Source organism: Haemaphysalis longicornis, unplaced genomic scaffold (genome assembly GCF_048455015.1).
Source record: "Haemaphysalis longicornis isolate Haplotype H1 unplaced genomic scaffold, Haemaphysalis longicornis Haplotype H1 scaffold_8, whole genome shotgun sequence".
In the NCBI taxonomy this organism is placed as follows: domain Eukaryota; kingdom Metazoa; phylum Arthropoda; class Arachnida; order Ixodida; family Ixodidae; genus Haemaphysalis; species Haemaphysalis longicornis.
This window is the reverse complement of record NW_027526445.1, coordinates 105630392-105639817: the sequence shown is the minus strand read 5'-3', so window position 1 is coordinate 105639817 and position 9426 is coordinate 105630392.

The window sequence follows — 9426 nt, the reverse complement described above, 5'->3', positions numbered from 1 at the left end:
GCAGTACAACCCACAGTTCGTAGCTAGGTTGTACTCGTAGCTAGGATGAGGGCAGTGGCGAAATTGTACCGAAAGTTGAATCCAATCTGTACTGAAACTACAATACTTGTCAAATTTGTCTCTAGTAATACCCGGCGTATTTCATGATAAAGGCGTACCAAATAGACCCATTCTACGTCCGTTTTGTCCAGCAGCTGCGTAATCAATGCGAGAAATTTTTGTTAAATTTTGGTACTAAATAAATGAAGAATGCAGTTAGCAATAAAGGGAACGCATGCTTCACCCACCTAAAAACAAAAAAATAATCAGTGAAGTTTGCACTCACTCGCAAAATTTGAGAGGCAAAGCGGTTGTGGGTTATCACTAACGGACACAAAGTTCACCTTTAGACCGTTGTGATATCGTGGTTGACATCGGCGGCATAGCATCTCAACGACCTTGTGTTGAGTAAGGCGACACTGAGATCGCCGGTTTGGTTGACGTTTTCGTAAGCCACTCTGCAAGTGCTACGTATCATCTTTAGCGGATGATTTGCATGCTGAGCCTCTCGAAGCCGAGCGAAAGCTTCCGACTCGGCCGCGCGAACTACTTGCATAGGCCGGACCATGTGGAGACAATGTTAACCTGCAGCAGCTTCGACATACAAGTCGCGGCTATTCTGCAGTAAAGCGCATGGACATGAGGACAAACGAACCAGGTACAATATCTATGACGTGTCCTCTCGTTCCGAGAAAGCGTTGCCACAATACGGCACACGTTGGAGTTTTTCTTTATTTTATTTTTTTTAGGCCAATGTTGACCAACCTACCTAAGTGGGTATGCTTATTTTGACGAACGTGCGCTTGAGGATCGCGTGCTGCAGAGCCCGCAAAAGATGCGAAGACCATGCAAAATTTTTTCAACAGCTTCGCTGTTGAGATGCCGAAACCAGAGAGCTTGCCAAATGCGAAATGCAGATAGGAAAGACACCGTTGAATCCCTCCTTTCTGTGCAACCACCGCCCCCTCCGTTTTTCCTTTTGCTCCCTCTGAAAACAGCTTAGTAACCAAGGCCACGGTACCATTACAACGAAGGCGCCCATGGTTTATCTGTGAGGCATCGATACATCACGGCACATTTTTCTTGCACAGTCTTTTGTCTGCACCAAAGCAATTATATAAAGGCAGGCTCCTGTTCTAGTGCTCCTAGGAGCTCAAAACAACTGAAGCTGGGACATGATTTTTATGGCGTTCTACACTAAAGTACCTACGTCACTGAGAACTTCAGCAGAGAATTTAAGGCACAGAATTTCAGCAGTCAGGGGAGAGTCGTAATCTTCACATGCTTTCAGCTCATCAGTGCTGTTTGGCTCTTTCATAATAACAAGTGCGCTCATGCCCTACGTGGTTTGGGAACCTGTTGTCATTGGGATGGTTCAGTTTCTTTTAAAGACGATAGTCTTTCTTGGGCTACTTAAACGCAGAATTTTTTGTCTGTCTTCCTGTTTGCCTGTCTGTGACTCGATTCAGAAACCCGGCCAAAGTAGAATATATAATGCACAAAAGCCTTATATACTCACGGCCAAAGATAAACATCTAAGCCCGGTTTATATGTTCACACTTGTCAACTTTGTTGAACAAGAACAAGAGATTACGCAAATATAAAACACGAAATTAGTACACAAGGGATATTTACAGTGTTCCTTTATTAAAAAATTATGGATGCTTCGTTTTTCGAAAGGAAATGATATTCTACACTATAGACATCCGCCGCCTTGCCTTGCCCGCGCCACCTCCTGGCGGCATATAAAAAATCACGCGGCAACAGCAACGAAAGGTTCCACTAGCTAGGTTCGACATTCTGCTTGAAACACACGTGCAGCACGGCCACGTGGTTCTATAAACGTTGTAGTCGGCCGCGTCGATTCACGTGTGTCTCCGCCGTAATGCAGCGCTGGCATCGAGGAACCCGGCCTGTAGCAGTGGAACGCGGTAAATTCAAATTGCCTTGAGCAAACCTTTACTGTCAAACCCGTTTATTGCGAACTGCAATATGCACCGTGATTAGTTCGATATAGCCGAACCCGCCTATAACGAGCTGATTGTTACGAGTTCGCAATCCGCGTGAGCACCCCGCCCCCTCCCCAACTCCGCCATCCGCGTATGCAGAAACGAACACAGTACAGTGTCCATTACCAGACCAAAATCATCCATTTATTGCAAGTATCAAAGCTACTTTCCGCCTTACCTGCCCACGTTGTTAAAAAAAAGCGGTGATTTTTGTTTTCACTGTCGTTTTGGCGGCTTCAACTAGCATAGCATTCTCTACACGAAACATTGTTTGCACCAGTTCGAGTCCGTGTCCTCAAAAATCTAAGAAGCATTGGCGGAGCACCTCGACTGCCGAAAGAGCTTCATTATAAGCGTCGGACGGATTTCACTGGCGACATCATCGGGAATGTTGGCGAGCTCTTTCCACAGTTCACCGATGCTGCTGTGGTCCGCACTCACTGAGTGGGCGGGTTCTGTCGCGAGTCCCGCGCATCGGAAACAGTTACGGAAAGTATTGGGCGTCACGTCGCTCCGTGCGAGGCGCAATGTCTCAGTCACGGCTCTTGCTCCGTAGTCGCGGCCAATCCACATCTCAATCGCCGCTCCGAGATCATGCAAATCGGCGGCCATTCTAGACGCCCACAGTTCGATATATCGGATGTGAACTTCGTTATAAGGAATATGTTTCCCAAGTATTTCCGTAACTGAATTATTTTTGTTCGATATATAGCATAATTCGCTCTATCCGGGTTCGTTATAGCCGGGTTTGACTGTAGTGTGTTTACCTTGGGACGAGCGCGACGTTACAGGAACAGCATGAGAGGTGACCAGGAAAGAAAAGTGGGCATTTCCTTGGAAAATGTTCATAAATACTATCGTCTTTTGACGACATTTGCAACGACAGGAGTAGATACACGGCCACTTTTTTAATCAAATCGTTCTAGCTCTACCTGCCAACGGTGCGTGGCATGCGGAACAACAACCTCCCAACGCGGCGGAGGTGGCGGCGGGAGAAGACGGGTGGGTGTAGTCGGAAATGGTGGTGCGAGGGTTTCCCTCACAGAGCACACTTTAGATGGCGTTGCGAATTTACCCAGCGTTCCCCGCGAGGAAGTGCCTGCTCGCCGGCGGTGGCGTCGGCGGTAGGGCTTTGTAGTCTGCTTTAGCGGTGGTTGTTTTGGGCCTGTTTTTTGACAGTTTCGAATCGATTACGCGCTTCCTTCGCACGGCTTCATTAACTAGTTCGACAGCACCTCTAGGCTTACCGGCCTCAAACAGAATTAAGTGGTCGTGCGGCTAACATACGTTACGGAATGATTTTCAGGGGAGTAAAACAAGATGTACAAATCACTTACAGACATCTGGCCGCTAGAGAAACGCTATCTTTTGCGCATTGTTTGCCACGAATGGGACTCCGTTTTCTAAATTGATGAATACCAATTCGGTTGTGCTTTAAGAGGTATTATAAACGGCGAAAGTAGCAACTGGTTCTGATTAATAGCGATTATAAAAGTTCGCTCAGCTTTCTCGCATTTCGTAAACTTACTAATAGAAATAGTTTAAATCGGTATAAATGGGAATAACAAAGCTTACATACCGAATTGTTTCGGCGTCTGCGCATGTGTCGCGCGGTGCTGTAGCCCCAAGCTAGCACATCACAATGGCTAGGTTCCGTGGTCTCACACTTCGAAAGACGCTCCTCTCCGTTTTCCTTCTCCGGTCTCACGGCCAGGCTACAGCGGCGGCGTCCGCCGCTCTAGCGCTGACGTGGCCGACGCTGCTCCTGCGTCCGGGAGGCCGACCCCGCGAATTCCGGTTAACGGCTTGCCTAATGGTGGTTTCGCTCTGTGTAGAGCCACGTATGTGAATTCATGGGACATCGCATGGGCAATTGCTGTGGGTGTCGTTTAAAGCTTTGCTTTCGAACCACCTTTACAGCGTAGATCGGAGCAAACTATTTTTTTTAATTACCTGCTTATATACCTGCATGCAGCACGTTCTAACTACGGTAGCATCCATGACAATGACGCCCTGCTTAAGAGTACCGTGTCTCCAACGGCTGCCGCAAATATTTAACTACCGGTGCCTATCACAACATGTTGTGCGGCATAACAATGGCAGCGTCTATGGCAACTGCGTAGTGCGGATATCACCTCAAACTTTTGCTTAAGAACGAAAGCTTTCCTCTGTGAGTCAAGGGTTAGACACCACAGAAGTAACCCGAGAGTCACGGGTTGCACCCTGGCCCAGCGGGGAAGCGATTTTCTTTTCACAGCCTCTGCTTGCAATGAGCAGACCGTCTACGTAAGCGATCACGTCAAATGGTAAGAAATCAATTAATTAAGATGGCGTTAATTGCAAACTGAACCTCCGCGACACTCTGACAGATGGCACCCCTTCCATCCAAAGAGGGCGCTCCGGTCGGGGACCCTTTCCGAGTCGTTCGTAGATGGGGCCACGCGAAACTGATGATCACGATTTGCATCACGGCCGCACCCCGGTTTCAAGCTTCCCGCGAACTTCCCAGCAGTTAGCAGGCGAGGACAATTATGATGACTGCGTTGACGTAGGAGATGACGGAGTCTCTTTCTGTGACGTGGCAAGTCACCTGTGGCTCCCTTGGGTATAATATCCCCCTACCAGTATCGGCGGCGAAAATTAATTTCCTCGGTAACGTATCCGGAACTTTCTGCGGCTTTGGCCTAAGCGGACGACATAACTAGGATTATCTCACTCGTAATCCTCTCAAGATATCTACGTTATGTAAGGATGACCTGCGAAGAATGGCGCGTACTTGAAAATCAATGGGCTAACATCTGAATGGAAAATTGGCTAGCATCGCACGCGTATTAATTACCTCATCACCAATAATGAGGCTGTCTTTGGCTTTGAATACCTGTTATAAATGCGTTATTTGTAAGGTCTGTTTTTTCCCCACTCTTTGTAGAGCTACGTAGGTGAACTCAAGTGACCTCCCATGGTCAATTGTTGTGGGTGTCGTTTAAAGCTTTGCTTTCGAACTACCTTCACAGCCTGGATTGGAGCCTGTTTTTTTTTTTTTTTTTTTGCTCCCCCACTCCTGATTCAGGTTGCATTTGCGTACTTTGTTTGTGATGATGGTAAGTGTGCCATGCGGTTGAATTGCCCTCAGCTCCGTTATAGATATGCGATGCCGCCCTTCGTGCTAAGCTTACACGAATCCATGCCGGCTAACCTGTGGATGCCTTAAAAACAGCTTGGGCGACGCTTTTAGACCAACTCCACCCTTCGGCATACAAGTTAGATATGCCTGACTCCCTAGAGCCTTATAGAGCCGTATGGCGCCCTTTCTCGTTGACCCAGGTCATCACTTATGGAGCTCCCGTGAGCCTAGCCCCAACAATCCTCTACGTGCAATCAGCCACCGTAGCGTGGCCTTTATAAAATAAGTTTCTAGTGGCAGATAGTATATTAAAGTCAGGTATCCCTTTATGCGAAGGGCTTCATGAACCTAGTGACGGATCGGGAGGAGTTGACCCTTCTTCTGCAAGGATCTCCATCTAGGTTTTAAGGGCATCTAGAAAGGGTAAATATTTGCCGAATACTAGTAAGCAGAAAGCAATTGGATTCTAAACTGGAGTGTTAATGCACTATTGGTCGTGTTAAGTCTATAGAAATTTAACCGAGCCGTGATAGTATGTTGTTCGACAATTTCTCAACTTTATTACAGATATGCACGCCAGCCATGTCTCGGGTATGGCGCGTTGGTTTTTTAAGTCACTTTTTAGTGATTTACCACGTAAGTTTTCAAGGAGCGGGTATTTAGGTATAGGTTGAATTACCTGGCGTGGCACGCATGCGGGCAACCATGTGTGTGCACCGTTACTGGTTACGTCGGGCTCCATGAGATGGTGGTACTTGTTCATGCGGTGCATACGACGTGTTTCGTGTTCCAAGCTGGGCCCCACCGAATTCGCTAAGCAGTGCCCCGACGCGACATCCCGTCCTGAGCAGCAGCCTACGAACTACGCATTGCCAGGCGCGCTTGAAATCATCGCGCGACTAGGTGGAGCGGTAAATATTTGGAAGCCTAAGTACGTGAGCAACTCGGTCGTAATAAACCAAGTCGTACGCCGATGTTAGTGAAAGCCGATTGCCCCTAGAAGGTATGTAACCTGTTCAAGGAAAACGGAAAACAACAGAAATATTGTTGCCGCAGAATTTGTTGTGCGGAAGCCAAGATTATGTGGTGTGTTCAAAGGGCGCTTGTGATTCGCCAGCGCTTTTCACCGCTGCTTAATGCAAGCACGGCACACCGCGGGAGACGGCCTCACATATATAGCTGCTACACTACCATCGTATCTAAAATGGCGTACGGGTGAAACGCTTCTTCAAAAGAACTATTTGGTTTTTCCACTCAACCAAGAATTAGAGGGCCCTTGTGTCGACACCTGTCGTCGCAGTTGACTACAGCATTGGTCTCTTGCGCATCGTGTCGCTTTCCTTAGCAGCCGGGGTTTCATTCTCTGGTTATGCGAAGTTGTCGATGTCGAGGGAAACGCCGCCACGTAATGTTAGTGCGATTAATAATACATCTGTTCAGATTACGGCGAAGAATCGGTTTGAGACGAGGCAGGCGATGCACCCCGGTGCGCTTTTCTTCGGCGAGGTGCGGCCACAGTGGCTCCAGCTGGACCCTGACTGTTCCGAAGCGGCACAAACATGCACGGTTTTCAGTGTCGCCAAGCGAACTAAGTCGACCGCTAAAATTTTCAGCGAATACCATCTATAGGATAGCTAGCAAATTTTGACTAAATATCTTTTTCGACTTAGCGGTGACCATTCGCTCCGACGGGGTATTATTGACTTCTTAAGCGATAAGAGAATAAGAAGGCTAACGCAAAATACCAATTCACGTCGTCGAACCGTCGTTGAAAGGATGCGGGCGACCAACAGGAACATCTGCGTGCCGTCATTTCGGCGCGTTGTAAATATTCCGAAGCGGTTTATATTTATGCGGATTCTTTCACAACAGCGCGTTTCACAGCCCTGCTGTAGCGTTGAAATTTATAATTCCAATTGGAAGTTCAACCATCATCTTCCCTGGACATTTATTACCCTCTCACACCCCTCAAAACTCGAGTCGGATCTCAGGTCATTGAGAATGACGCACCGTGTTACCAGGCCAAGAGAGTTGCTCGGGTAGAATAGATCGGGTCAGACCTTGGAAAAAATTGGTTTATTTGTACTACTCATTGCTTCTGTGGGCTTGGAATGGTGAGGCGTATTGTACTTGAATTTTCAAAGCCAAACAATGAAACACTAGTTTTTATAAGTATCACATGACTAGGAGATTTTACGCTACGTGATGTGTAATACTTGTAATCGCCAACGCTTTATTTTACGCCCTAGTACCACAAATACCTATTTACATGTGACAAAACGGAGCCACTTAAAGTTCCTGGCCGCTTGAAAGTGTGAGTGTACGATCAAGGACAGGAAAATGACAGCGCTGGGAGTCTGACAAAGGATAGTGATACGACGGTGGACGGGGGAATTGTGATTATTAAAGTAATACCGCAAAACAGGGAGGTAGAGAGGATTTTAAAGGACCTTCATTGCTAATAGAATTCTTTGTTTGGCCAGTTGGCTCATGGCTATAAAAATAAAAAGAGCCAATGGACGTGACAAAGACACACAATCCGACTGACCAGCACTTAGTCCATTCTACGTGGGTTTCTTTGTCTGCGTCCTTAGGGCTCTTTTTAGTTTTTGATTACTAATATAGATAAATTAAGTATCCGGTAGTCTAACACTTGGGAGCTGCATTTACATGAGATGAACTTTATACAGTCGGTTCGGTATTATTATACGGCCGCTGCCAATGCTAACAACCGCTCCATTAGAAAACGTTCTGCAACAGAAGGACGCTCTGCGTCGCCCCGCACGTGCCATCATCCCACCGTGTGGAACGGACATCTCCTGTAGACCTCTCGCTTGGAATAGGTTTTGCTGCGCAGAATTAGTGTCGGAGTGGCGCTTTCACCTGCTGTGACCCGCGAGTGGCCCCAACGCTGCTATGCCTCGTTCGAAGCACCTTCCTCGTTCGATAACACCTGCCTTCTTGCATTGTTTCGATAGGTGGCTGCATATCTGTATCTGTAAATATGTTATTTTTATACCAATGGGCCTATTATCGCAAATTCAAATAGGCTCAGCACATCACACTTACGGCGTTTTCAACAAACTTTGCTGCGGCGTGGTTGGGTTTTAAACGCAATTGAATTTTCTGGCACAAAATATTTAGTGGCGCGGCAATTGGCTAGTGTGGCAAAGTGTTCGTCCTTAAAGCCCTTAAGTCTTCTTAAGTGCTTTGAATGCGGATACCTGGCGATACTGATCAACAACTTCTGTACTGTTAGAGCGTCGTTGCCCTTCGTCTCCTAGAGCAAATTACTTCGGCTGGCTTCTTTGCTATTTCATTTTGTTTGCGTCTTTTCGCTTTCATTTTTTCTTCAGTTGGCGCGAAATACGTCACAAGGCACTGCTGCATGCGCCACAGCTTCCCAGGAACCGGAGTTCTTCCCGGCTGAGGTGCCCATGTTCTACTTTCGTGCTGTCACGTTCGAACCTGGAGGGTCGGACCTGGAGGGTCCGAAAACTCGGTTGGTTCGTGTCGGGTCCGGATAAACTAGAGATAACCCAAACTCTATTGTTTCTCCAACCTTGCAGAATTAGTGAAAGCTGCGCCAGTATTGTTTTGTTTAGTATTAGCAGCGGCGACCATTCTCTGTACCTAATAACTGCTACAACGACGTTTTTTTCTCACAATGCGGAACTTAAGGCTGTAACCTGAAGTCCTTAAACGAAGCTAAGTACTACGTAACATGGCAATGACCTGGGAAAAAACCGTCTGGAGAATGCAAGCTGGAGAGATTTTTGTCGACGCAGTCATACTTCTCGGTGTGCGGCAGCTGCTATGCTGACGTATTAGTACAGGCGTTTCGTGGAGTTGGCCGCGCATCGCGCTTTCACACATGTTACAACACCTTTAGTACGCGTTGCAGCTGCTCTGGGAATTTGTATGCTTTGAGCATTCTCTAACAGCAGTCCCACAGGCGGGCCAACATGGGGCGTATTCGCAAAGAGTACCACAGTGGGAGCACCCCGTGTGGACACGTGAAACAACTGCTGGTGCACGCTTCAGACAAACCGGGAGTAGAATTGCAGCAAAGGGGCGTGTTTAATTGGCGAAAATTGCATATTGGAGACACCCTTTGGCGCAAGCCTGCTCTCCTTAAAACACGTATGCACAATAGGCGTTAAAGAACGTTCGCGCGAAGGCGAGCCGAAACAATGAAGGAGAGGAAACGCGGCTAGAGGGCCCGCCAGAGCGTTACCGAATTCCCGGAAGGCT